Source organism: Salmo trutta, chromosome 23, assembly GCF_901001165.1.
Source record: "Salmo trutta chromosome 23, fSalTru1.1, whole genome shotgun sequence".
NCBI lineage: Eukaryota > Metazoa > Chordata > Actinopteri > Salmoniformes > Salmonidae > Salmo > Salmo trutta.
Window position 1 is genome coordinate 27,663,754 of NC_042979.1, and position 13,721 is coordinate 27,677,474.

The following is a 13,721-nucleotide window of genomic DNA, read 5'->3' on the forward strand; positions in this document are numbered from 1 at the left end:
ATCAGAAATGCTTTATCCCAGTGACATGGGGCTTCAGTATGTATCTCACATAGATAGATATGTTATGTGTGTACCATTTAAAAGAATTTAAAACCATTCTGGAGTCTTTAGACCCCAAAATAATACCAGCACACTCATGATCTGGCCGATGCCCAAAATGACATAAAAACACTAATACATCAGAAATGCTTTATCCCACTGACATGGGGCTTCAGTATGTATCTCACATAGATAGATATGTTATGTGTGTACCATTTAAAATAATTTAAAACCATTCTAGAGTCTTTTGACCCCAAAATAATGCCAGCACACTCATGATCTGGCCGATGCCCAAAATGACATAAAAACACTAATAAATCAGAAATGCTTTATCCCAGTGACATGGGGCTTCAGTATGTATCTCACATAGATAGATATGTTATGTGTGTACCATTTAAAAGAATTTAAAACCATTCTGGAGTCTTTTGACCCCAAAATAATACCAGGCCCACAAGATCTGGCCAATGCCCAAAATGACATAAAAACACTCATAAGTCACTAATGCTTTATCCCACTGACATGGGGCTTCAGAATGTTGATGACATAGTAGGAATAGATATGTGTATACCCTTTAAAATGATTTAAAACCGTTTTTAAAAAAAATGGTCCTGGTAACCCAAAAATAAAACATAGTGCAATTTCTGAAAAGTAAAACATAGCCGATATTCTGAGCAGTTTGGACTTAGTCATTTTTCAGAGACTTTTTTAAAAAGCTCTATAATTCCCTCTTGCTGTAACCCATTGAGTTGGGCCCTTAGGATGGTGCTCACAGGGTGGGTATGTAGGTCCCTATACCCTTTATAAGTATTTAAAACCTTTTTAAAAATGTCACACCTGGTAACCCAAAATAAAACCAGGTGCATATTTTACCGACACAGCCTAAAGATTTGGGCAGCCAAAGGGCATTATGGCTTTGGGCCTTTAATGGGCATTATGGCCTATGGCTTTGGGCCTTTAATGGGCATTATGGCCTATGGCTTTGGGCCTTCATTGGGCATTATGGCCTTGGGGCCTTTTTAGGTTCCCAGGCCCTGGGGGAAAAAGACCGGTGCGGTCCCCAGCGGGGCTCGAACTCCGGTCGTCAGATCATAGGCCACCGACGCTACCCCCATGGCCAACAGGGATTTGACGAAGAAAGAGGTAACGAGGTGAGCTTTATGTTCAATTTTCCCTTCAGTCCAATCGGTCTGACAATGGCCCACACCTGGGGCTCATTACTTCCTGGTTAGGGTTAGGCTTAGAATAAAGGTTAGGGTAAGGGTTAAGGTTAGGGTTAGCTTAAGGGTTAAGTTTAGGGTTAGGATAAGGATTAAAGTTAGGGTTAGGGTTAGTAGATAGTTAGTTGAAATGTTGCTGATAGTCTGTAGAGCATCTACAGATGGACTATCCAAATAAAGTGTAACCCAGTAGTGTGCCGATTAAACTACTTTAGGAGGTAGCTCATAGCCTCAGAAAGTGGGGGTGCTGATCACAATAAAAAAACACTTAATACTTAAAAATATATATTGGGGGCAAAAAAAATGTCACCCACCAAATTTGTGCACTAGGCCTTTATCAGTCCTGTATGAGCGGAGAGGCCATTAGGTAGCTAGCTGTTTATCTATTTATCACTTAAAATTCAGCACCTTTTCAGGAGTAACTAAGAATAGTGCATGAGCATTCCACACCATTACATGTTATTTTGTCTTTTGACCAAAAAAGGTGCACAATGTCAAAGTTTAGGTTGACATGACCAAACATAGCGTTGACCAAACTGTCAGGTCGGCGATCGTGAGCCAATTGAATCTTCCTCTACAAGAGAGCCAGGCGATTGAGAAGTATGCAAACACAGAGTTTTGCCAGACTCTTGGCCAATTACTTATTGTCCAGAAGAGGGACTGACAGTAAATAACCAACACATAACCAGTTATTCATAAACAATGTGACACAGGGAGTAAGATGGAGAGAAATCACCTTGACAACCAGCGAGCCACACAACAACATAAGGAACAAATCTCAAACTTGGTATCTGTATTGTATGAGACATGAATGATTATCTGTAATAAACAAAAATATAAACACAACATGCAGCAATTTCAAAGACTACTGAATTACAGCTCATATAAGGAAATCAGTCAATTGAAGCAAATTCATTAGGCCCTAATCTATGGATTTCAAGACTGGGAATACAGTTATGCATCTGTTGGTCCCAGATACCTTTAAAAAAAAGGTAGGGGTATGGATCAGAAAACCAGTCAATATCTGGTGTGACCACCATTTGACTCATGCAGCTTGACACATCTCCTTTGCATAGAGTTGATCAAGACTTTGGAATGTGGTCCCACTCCTCTTCAATGGCTGTGTTCGAAATTGCTGGATATTGGCAGGAACTGGAACACGCTGTCGTACACATCGATCCAGTGCATCCCAAACATGCTCAATGGGTGACATGTCTGGTGAGTATGCAGGCCATGGAAAAACTGGGACATTTTCAGCTTCCAGGAATTGTGTACAGATCCTTGTGACATGGGGCCGTGCATTATCATGCCGAAACATGGCACGACAATGGGCCTCAGGATTTTGTCACTGTATCTCTATGCATTAAAATTGCCATAGATAAAATGCAGCTGTGTTCGTTGTCCGTAACACATGCCTGCCCATACCATAACCTCACCACCACCATGGGGCACTCTGTTCACAACATTGACATCAGCAAACCGCAAACCCACATGACGCCATACAAGCTGTCTGCCATCTGCCTGAAGTCGGTTACAACGCTGAACTACAGTTAAGTCAAGACCCTGGTGAGGACAACGAACACTCAGATGAGCTTCCCTGAGACGGTCTGCCAGTTTGTGCAAACCCACAGTTTCATCAGTGTAGCGGGCGTCATATGAAGGGGACCAAGGCGCAGCATGTTGAGTGCTCATCGTTAATTTTAATGAAAATTGAACACTGAATACAAAAAAACTAAAATGACAGCCGATAGTTCTGTCAGGTAAATCTAACAAAACAGAAAACAACTACCCACACAAACCAAAGGAAAAAGGCTGCCTAAGTACGGCTTCCAATTAGAGACAATGATTGGAAACCATACCCGGCCAAAACATAGAAAACAAACACATAGAATGCCCACCCCCATCACACCCTGACCTAACTAAACAGAGAAAAAACAGCTCTCTTAGGTCAGAGAGTGACAGTACCCCCCCCCCCCCCCAAAGGTGCGGACTCCCGGCTGCAAACCTGAACCTATAGGGGAGGGTCCGGGTGGGCATCTATAATTGGCGGACAGTGGATCATCGCCGGAGGCTTTGGAACGCCAACCGCCACTGAAGACTCTGGGCTGAAGGCCGCCACTGAAGACTCTGGGCTGCGGACCGCCGTTGAAGACTCTGGGCTGCGGACCGCCGTTGAAGACTCCGGGCTGCGGACCGACGCCGAAGGCTCCGGACTGCGGAGCGTCGCCGGAGGCTCCGGACTGAGGAACGTCGCCGGAGGCTCCGGACTGAGGAGCGTCGCCAGAGGCTCCGGACTGAGGAGCGTCGCCGGAGGCTCCGGACTGGAGAGCGTCATTGTAGGTTCCGGACTGAGGACCATTGCTGCAGGCTCCATGCCATGGATCATCAATACAGGTTCCGTGCCATGGATCATCACTGAAGGCTTCTTGCCATGGATTATCCCTACAGGCTCCGGACCATGGATAATCCCTACAGGCTTCTTGCCATGGATTATCCCTACAGGCTCCGTGCCATGGATTACCTCTGGAGGCTTTGTGCCATGGAACATCCCTACAGGCTCCGGGCCATGGATCATCACTAGAGGCTTCGTGCCATGGATCATCTCTACAGGCTTCGGACCATAGATTATCACTGGAGGCTTTACTCATGGAGCTGGAACAGGTCTCACCGGACTGGAGAGACGCACTGAGGACCGGGTGCTCAGAGCAGGCACCGGCCGTACTGGGCCATGGAGGCATACTGGAGGAAAAGTGCGAGTGGTAGGCACATGCTCACCACAATAAGCACGGGGAGTTGGCTCAGGTCTCACCCCTGCCCCGCCAAACTACCCGTGTGCCCCCCCCAAAAAAAAATTGGGGGGCTGCCTCTCATTCTTCCCCGGTAGGCTACGATACCTGTCTATTACCTTGCCCCAAGTCCAGTTTCTCCTTTCCATCCAATCCTCCGTCGACCAGGTATCCATCTCTGCCCGGGCACGCCGCTTGATCCAATCGTGGTGGGTAGTTCTGTAGCGGGCGTCATATGAAGGGGACCAAGGCGCAGCGTGCTGAGTGCTCATCGTTAATTTTAATGAAAATTGAACACTGAATACAAATAAACAAAAATGACAGCTGACAGTTCTGTCAGGTAAATCTAACAAAACAGAAAACAACTACCCACACAAACCAAGGGAAAAAGGCTGCCTAAGTATGGCTTCCAATCAGAGACAATGATAGACAGCTGCCTCTGATTGGAAACCATACCCGGCCAAAACATAGGAAACAAACACATAGAATGCCCACCCCCTATCACACCCTGACCTAACTAAACAGAAAAAAACAGCTCTCTTAGGTCAGAGCGTGACAATCAGCTTTCCGGTAGGGTATATGGTTGTGAGGCCGGTCTAAAACGACATTGGAGGCGGCTTATGGTAGAGAAATTAACAATAATTTCTCTGGCAGCAGCTCTGGTGGACATTCCTGCAGTCAGCATGCCAAATGCACGCTCCCTCAAAATGTAAGAAATCTTTGGCATTGTGCTGTGTGACAAAACTGCACATTTTAGAGTGGCCTTTTGTTGTCCCAGCACAAGGTGCACCTTTGTAATGATCATGCTATTTTCTCAGCTCCTTGATATGCCACACCTGTCAGGTGGATGGTTTATCTTGGCAAATTCCTGCACAAAATATGAGAGTATGGAACATTTCTGGGATCTTTTATTTCAGCTCATGAAACATGGGACCAACACTTTACATGTTGTGTTTATATTTTTGTTCAGTGTACATTTTTATTAATGACACAATGGTTGATTAGGCTTTTGAACTGTGGTGACTATTTTGGAAGAGGTTGGTGAGTTGACTGGCTCACCTCTTTGGTGGGAGTTTGTTATGGTAGGTTACAACTGACATGAGCATGTCTTGCCTTTAGTGTGTCAGGCTTCTGTTAATGCCAGCCCCTGGTTTGACCCTCACCCAGTCTACAATGTCCAGACCAGGTTTGACTTTATTTACATTAGTGGTCACCAGCCTCTAAATGCAAAGTTTTAGTCGAGCGCAAACACAATGGCTACACATCAAGATCTTGATTAGTTAAATGATATGTGTTAGTGGTGGAATTAAAGCCTGCACATCAGATAGTTCTACAGCACAATGGTTAATGACCTTTGATTTATATGGTGAGATTTGGTGGACAGATTTGAGGGTGGAGCTGTTGCTGAGTTGCAATCAGGAAACGTGTTTGTCTTATTACTGAAACTGAAGCGATTGCATCTCTCAAGCCCTTAGCACTCAATAGCAAAAGGCTACAAAAATGTAAACTTAAAACCACTATGAGGTCATGCAGCACAAAGTTGAAGCAACCAATAGAGCCTAATCTGATGTTAGATGCTAATGAAGAGGAAGGTTGAAAGGACCACGGAAAAGTGATTACCTCCAGACAAATAACATTAAAATATGAACAACACAATCCCTATTGTTGTCTATCATTATCGGTGATAATGACAGGAATCCTACATTTGGTTGTCTCACTGATTGCTGCAGATGTTTGCAATAGAGCCAGTTCATGGCGCCAGCCGTTAACAATTATGGTTCAACAGGATTTTCCGGAGGTGTATAGGACACAGCTAAAATGTATTGAATATTTCACCCAACGCTACATGGAAGATTAATTGCATCTTTGTAGAACTTAGCAAACAGTTAGCATTTCTATGGTATTTACTCATTTTATCTACCACCTGGGTGATACTAAGCAGCCATTTTGTGTCATAACACTACATTAATTGATTGGATTTAATAGCACTTTTCTACAAACTGAGGTACTCAAAGCATTTTACATAGTAAGAGGGAACTCATCTCATCCACCACCAATGTGATGCACAGCAACCATTTTTGTGTCAGAACACTCACCACACATCAGTTAGAGAGATTAGGAATGCGGGGGATGATTAGGTGGCCATGATGGAATGGTGCCAGGTTGGGAATTTAGGCATGACACTGCGGGTAACGCCCTACTCTTACAATATGTGCCATGGTATAATTAATGACCACAGAGAGTCAAGACCCCTATTTAATGTCCCATCCAAAAGACAGCACCCTACACAAGGCAATTTGCCCTTCACTGCCCTAGGATCTCCTTAGAGCAGAGGGAAAAGTGGCCCCTACTGGCCCTCCAACACCACTTCCAGCAGCATCTGGTCTCCCATCAAGGGACCTACAGGACCAACCCTGCACAGCTTCAGAGGCAAGCCAACAGTGGTATGCAGTGTGGTATGCTGCTGGGGATCTATCACAGTAGAGAGGTAAGGAGGGAATTGTTGCCACCTGGAAGCAGATTACTTACATGGACCTGGGTGTCTTCTCATCACTTGTAGACAGAGGAGCCTGGTGGGTGGAGATATAGGAAGACGGGCTCATCATAATGATTGGAATGGAATGGATGGAAAGGTATCAAACACATGGATGTCATGTATTTGATACTGTTCCATTCCAGCCATTACAATGAGCCCATCCTCCTATATCTATGTCTACCAGCCACCACTGCCTGTAGAGAATAACTGGAGTGATGAGTGACTATCAACTTATTATGTGGCTTATACTGAGGGTCGTCATCTAGCCTTGTACTGATGGAGATTGGAAATCCAAAACAGTCTCAGCCAAATAGTGTGTTTCATAAATCCCAGTTGCACATCCTTCAACAACACCTGTGTAATCCTTTCACTGGGCCTGGGCTCTCTGAATCAGTTCTTTGTCATCTTGTAATGAGAATTCACCAGGCTCAGGGAACTACTGCACTGCCTTCCAGTCTAATACCAGAGCCCACAAAAAAAACATCAGAAAACAACACTTCAAAAGGCTGCTTTGCAGTTGTGCTCTCCAAAACCAATCTGATTTTGTTTTGGGATGTTGCCAGGATTGCCCTCTTTTCCCTGGAAGTGAACCTCTCAGTGGAATAGGGTAGCATGTTGGCTAAGCACATCATTCTTTTATTTTAAATATATACATGCATCATCATACCAAGCTCAGAGGAGCTCCCACCTCAGAGAAGACGTCAAATGGAGGCGTCAAAATAAAATGTTCGCTGGGCTGGTGGCTTCAGACCCATATTTGTTCATGTTTATACAGGTTCTGTCAGCACTGCTCTGCTCAGCGTCTGCAGATGAAGCACCTCTGGCTGAGTCAGTGTGTTGGGCTGTTGTAGTCGGAACGTCATAATGCAAAGATGCCTCGTCTCTCTTGCTTTCTTTTTGTCTCTCTCACTCTCTCCAACTTACTCTCTCTCTTTCATTTTTGTTCTCTCTTCAATTTGTTCTCTCTCTATTTCTTTCTCTTACTCCCACTATATTCATACACATATTGATTGAATGATGAGTAAAACAATTATTTCCACCCAAATAGACATACCCAAATGTAGTTATTTTTCATGACATGGCCATAAACAACTGGTAAGAATGCATAGTTTTAGAAAGGTCTGGAACTCACCTTTCTGTTAAAAATAGTTATAAATTGCTTTGTACTCACATTTGATGACACAAGCTCAAGTACATAGTACAAATATCATGGAAATATGAAAAATCATGTTTTTTTCCTATTCAAAAAAAGTGGGGCAATAGGGCTTGAAATTACTGAAATGCATTCTAAACATAATAAGAATTAAATTATAAACGACTTTGTATAAGATTTCAACTTACTCATAATTAAAATAAATATGATCATACTTGGCAATATTTCATATAAATGACAACAGATAATTTTCTCCTGAACGTCCACTGAGCGCTGCTGAGACACCATTCAAATGTGTTAAGACTTGTTACAACTTCAGCTATAAACACAAAGTGATTTTGTCTGTCTGTGACCAAAAGAAAGTGGTCCTGTTTTCCTGGAAATGTGACATGTCACTCCCTATGCAAATGTGAGGTCTGAAACCTGACAGTTCAAGACAGTTCCGCTGAGAGAGTGGAAGCGGAGAGCCAACAGATGGGCCTTCATGGCACTATAAGGCAAGGGACCCTACTGCGTTCACAGAGTGCTTTATACACCAAAATGTCAGTCGGAACCGGTCCAGAACCACTTAAAGTCCCCCATATAGGGGACTTAACATCAAACGGGGGACATATTACCCCTTCCAGGAAGCCCTTTAATTTTGTGTGTTTACATGTTGAAGCTCCCCTCACTCATCCTTTTCCCTCTATTTCCTGCTACAGTTTTATGACCCACAGTAAATTAAGATAATGAGATTTACAGGTTGTTTCTCCGTATGATGTCATAACAGGTTCTGGGAATGTGTTTCATATTTTTTTGTCTTTACTCATTGGTATGAAGATGACACACTGAGGATTTTGGGCCTCATCCGATTAGAATTGATACCTGCATTCCATTTTTCTTAGTTATGACTTTCTGAAACTCACGGTTTTACACTAAACAAAAATATAAACATACCGTAACATGTCAAGTGTTGGTCCCATGTTTCATGAGCTGAAATAAAATATAGCTTGTTCCATAAGCACTAAAATATTATTTCTCTCAAATGTTGTTTACATTGTTAGTGACCATTTCTCCTTTGCCAAGATAATCCATTCACCTGACAGGTGTGGCATATGAAGAAGATGATTAAACAGCATAATTATTGCACAGGTGCACCTTGTGCTGGGGACAACAAAAGGCCATACTAAAATGTGCAGTTTTGTCACACAACACAATGCTACAGATGTCTCAAGTTTTGATGGAGCGTGCAATTGGCATGCTAACTGCAGGAATGTCCACCAGAGCTGTTGCCAGATGATTGAATGTTAATTACTTTACCATAAGCCGCCTCCAATGTCATTATAGAGAATTTGGCAGTGCGTCCAACTGGACTCATAACCGCAGACCACTTGTATGGCGTCGTGTTGGCGAATGGTTTGCTGATGTCAATGTTGTGAACAGAGTACCCCATGGTGGTGGTGGGGTTATGGTATGCTCAGGCATAAGCTATGGAAAACAAACACAATTGCATTTTATCGATGGCAATTTGAATGCATAGAGATACAGTGACGAGTTCCTGAGGCCCATTGTCGTGCCATGTTTCAGCATGGTAATGCATGGACCTATGTCACAAGGATCTGTACACAATTCCTGGAAGCTGAAAATGTCCCAGATCTCTAGTGGCATGCATTCTCACCAGACATGTCACCAATTGAGCATGTTTGCGATGCTCTGGATTGATGTGCATGACAGCGTGTTCCAGTTCCTGCCAATATCCAGCAACTTAACACAGCCATTGAAGAGGAGTGGTTCAACATTCCACAGGCCACAATCAACAGCCTGATCAACTCTAAGATGTGTCGCACTGCATGAGACAAACGGTGGTCACACAAGACTGGTTTTCTGATCCACACCCCTACCTTTTCTTTAAGGTATCCGTGACCAACAGATGCATATCTGTATTCCCAGTCATGTGAAATCCATAGACTAGGGCCTAATGAATTTATTTAAATTGACTGATTTCCTTATATGAACTGTAACTCAGTAAAATCTTTGAAATTGTGTTATGTTGCATTTATATTTTTGTTCAGTGTAGTTACAGTATATTAAGTAGAGAACCTGATGTTGGAAAATGTTTATGGCTAAATATTTATAAAATTGAAAGAGGATTGGCAGCTTACAGGAAAAAGGCAATTGAAACCTTTGCGATGACGTCAAACTCAAACGTTTACCTTTTTATAGCTAGCTTTCAAATTATTTACACTTTGTAGCTGGTGGTCATTTGAACATTAAAACAGTGCCTCCAAAGCTTCTGCTGGCGATTGTGGGATGTCATTGGACGCTGGCCTGCATCCTTAATGCGAGTCTTTGAAGGTTCATTGGAGTGATTCCTTCCACAGTCATTGACAGTCACTCCTCCAGGCTGGCAGCAGACACTGCCAGGTTCTCAGGACCTCGATGTGGTCATCATTTATATCAGCAATAAACACATGTTGGGATGCTCCACCGAACTCAGTCTATTGACATTATCCGGCTCGTTGACCAGATGTCCATGATTGTACAACGGATTTCCTCATCTAGGCTCAGAGGGGAATTAAAAACACCTTTAGACATTTCCGATATACAGAAATGTAATGCTAGTGGTAATTTTATTAATCTAGCTCAGCCTGCCACCATCACTTCAAGGCATGTTGGTATTACAGTAGTATTATCACTAATAGTATGCAGACCTGGGATAACTATAGTTTTAACTATGCTTTGTGGAAAGTAACTATTTATTTTTGGGGAACAAATAGTTACTTTGGAGGTGACTACAACTATTTGAATACAGATCTGAGAAAGCAACTACTTGAAAGCATATTTGAATACAGATCTCAGGAATCAATTACTTTTTCAAAACTAGTTGAATACAGATCTCAGAAAGTAACTTGCTTTTAAAACGATTTGAATGCAGATCTGAGAAAGCAGCAACTAAACCATTTTGGGGACTAAAGATCTCAGGAAGTGACTACTTTTCAGAAACTATTGGATTGGCTGCCTTCAACTAATGGCAAGGCTTTATCTGGAACTGCATGTTGAAGATAGAAATAGAATTACTAGAGAACACAATATAGTAATTCAATCTATCTGACAGTCATATTTGATCTACACAATACATTTCTATCTGTACATTCTGTAAATGTCCATTCTCTTGAATGTCCATTGCCCCAGGTGTACATAGCCAAGTCAAACAAAAGCCAACTATATTTTGTACAGATAAGTATAAATAAGTTGTGACGCTCAACTACAGTATGACTCTTTCAACATGACACTGAAAAGGTCGAAAGCTGCAATTAATTTTATGATACCTGAAAATGCTGCAGTGCAAACAGCAAGTTGGAAGCTTAGTAAAAACAACTTTGAACCATATAGGAACCATCTTCGGGTAAGTGTTCTTGATTCAAACACACACTATACCATCATTAAAAGGGATGGTTTACTCAGAATACCAACTAACATGATTTTCCACCTACCTTGGCTGTAGTTTATTCAAGAATCAGTTTTGGATATTTTGTTTCCTTTCAACACTTATTAGTCATAGTTTATTACTGTTAGCATTCTCAGTAACACTTAAACTAGTATTGTGCCTGTGTAATCAAACTGTAACTACTGTTGGAACAACATATTATTAGCATGTTGTTACATAATACTTTGGCAATTCAATTTAAATTATGTAACAATGAGCTGAGTTTTTATAACTACTGTACACAAGAGGAATAGTGACTGTTCCTTACTCCATTTATGTAATAACTCCATTATTATGCACTTATAAAGCAATTTCTAAAGTCCTATGTAACAACAATGTTGCTATTGTAATAATCCCAAAGTTACTACACATGTATAAGAACTTGATGTCAGGTTTTACTGTATTATTCATTTTGAAGCTGCAAATGGGGCCTACTCTAGTGTTGAGGTGATTCCATGTCCCTCGTGTATTTAATTCTAGGCAATAGGCTATTTTAGGATTCATATCTAAGAGCCCTCCAAACCCTGTGCTTATGACAATATAATTCAACTAACTGTTGTATTTTTTGTTCTTTTGTCAAGTATTTGGCAGCCATCAAATAAAAAAATAAAAAAATCGTAATTTTAATTTTAAAAGTTCTGATACCTGTATTTTAATATCAAAGAAAATAGTTGCCTTTTAGTTGAAACTCTATATAAACTATATTCAACTACCTCAAGTATTTGGAAAAAGTTTGTATTTTCAAATAAAATACAAAATACAACTATTTCCTGCCCAGGTCTGATAGTATGTTATAGTTGTAGTACATTGTCTTCCCAAAGTGAGTTCGGCATGATCACAGTTCCTTCCAAGATTACTCTTAATTAGTTCTAAGACAAAGCTCTCCCTCGCACTCCATTTGGCAAGCAGGAAGCACCAGTGACTCGATCAATAAAAAAGTGGTCAGATGAAGCAGATGCTAAGCTACAGGACTGTTTTGCCAGCACAGACTGAAATATGTTCCGGGATTCCTCCGATAGCATTGAGGAGTACACCACATCAGTCATTGGCTTCATCAATAAGTGCATCAATGACGTCGTCCCCACAGTGACCGTACATACATACACCAACCAGAGGCCATAGATTACAGGCAACATCCGCACTGAGCTAAAGGCTAGAGCTGCCGCTTTCAAGGAGTGAGACTCTAACCCGGAAGCTTATAAGAAATCCCGCTATGCCCTCCGATGAACCATCAAACAGGCAAAGTGTCAATACAGGACTAAGATCGAATCGTACTACAGCGGCTCTGATGCTCGTCGGATGTGGCAGGGCATGCAAACCATTACAGCATTACAGACTACAAACAGAAGCACAGCCGAGAGCTGCCCAGTGAAGCGAGCCTACCGGACGAGCTTAACTACTTCTATGCTCGCTTCGATGCAAATAACACTGAAGCATGCATGACAGCACCAGCTGTTCCAGAAGACTGTGGGATCACACTCTCCGCAGCTGATGTCAGTAAGACCTTTAAACAGGTAAAAATTCACAAGGCCGCAGGGCCAGACGGATTACCAGGATGTGTACTGCGAGCATGCGCTGACCAACTGGCAAGTGTCTTCACTGACATTTTCAACCTCTCCCTCTCCCTGTCCGAGTCTGTAACAGCAACATGTTTTAATCAGACTACCATAGTCCCTGTGCCCAAGAACACTAAGGTAACCTGCCTAAATGACTACCGACCCATAGCACTCAGCTTTGAAAGGCTGGTCATAGCTCAAATCAATACCATTATCCCAGAAACCCTAGACCCACTCCAATTTGCATACTGCCCTAACAGATCCACAGATGATGCAATCTCTATTGCACTCCACACTGCCCTTTCCCACCTGGATAAAAGGAACACCTATGTGAGAATTGCTATTCATTGACTACAGCTCAGCGGTCAACACCATAGTGCCCTCAAAGGTCATCAATACGCTAAGGACCCTGGGACTAAACACCTCCCTCTGCAACTGGAAACTGGACGTCCTGAGGGGCCGCCCGTAGGTGGTAAGGGTAGGTAATAACACATCCGCCACGCTGATCCTCAACACAGGGGCCCCTCAGGGGTGTGTGCTCAGTCCCCTCCTGGTAGTCCCTGTTCACTCCTGACTGCACGGCCAGGAATGACTCCAACACCATCATTAAGTTTGCCAATGACACAACAGCGGTAGGCCTGATCACTGACAATGACGAGACAGCCTATAGGAGGAGGTCAGAGACCTGGCCGTGTGGTGCCAGGACAACAACCTCTCCCTCAACGTGATCAAGACAAAGGAGATGATTGTGGACTACAGGAAAGAGAGGCCCATTCTCATCGACGGGGCTGTAGTGGATCAGGTTGAGAGCTTCAAGATCCTTGGTGTCCACATAACCAACAAACTAACATGGTCCAAGCACACCAAGATAGTCGTGAAGAGGGCACGACAAAACCTATTCCCCCTCAGGAGACTGAAAAGATTTGGCTGGGTCCTCAGATCCTCAAAAAGTTCTACAGCTGCAACAT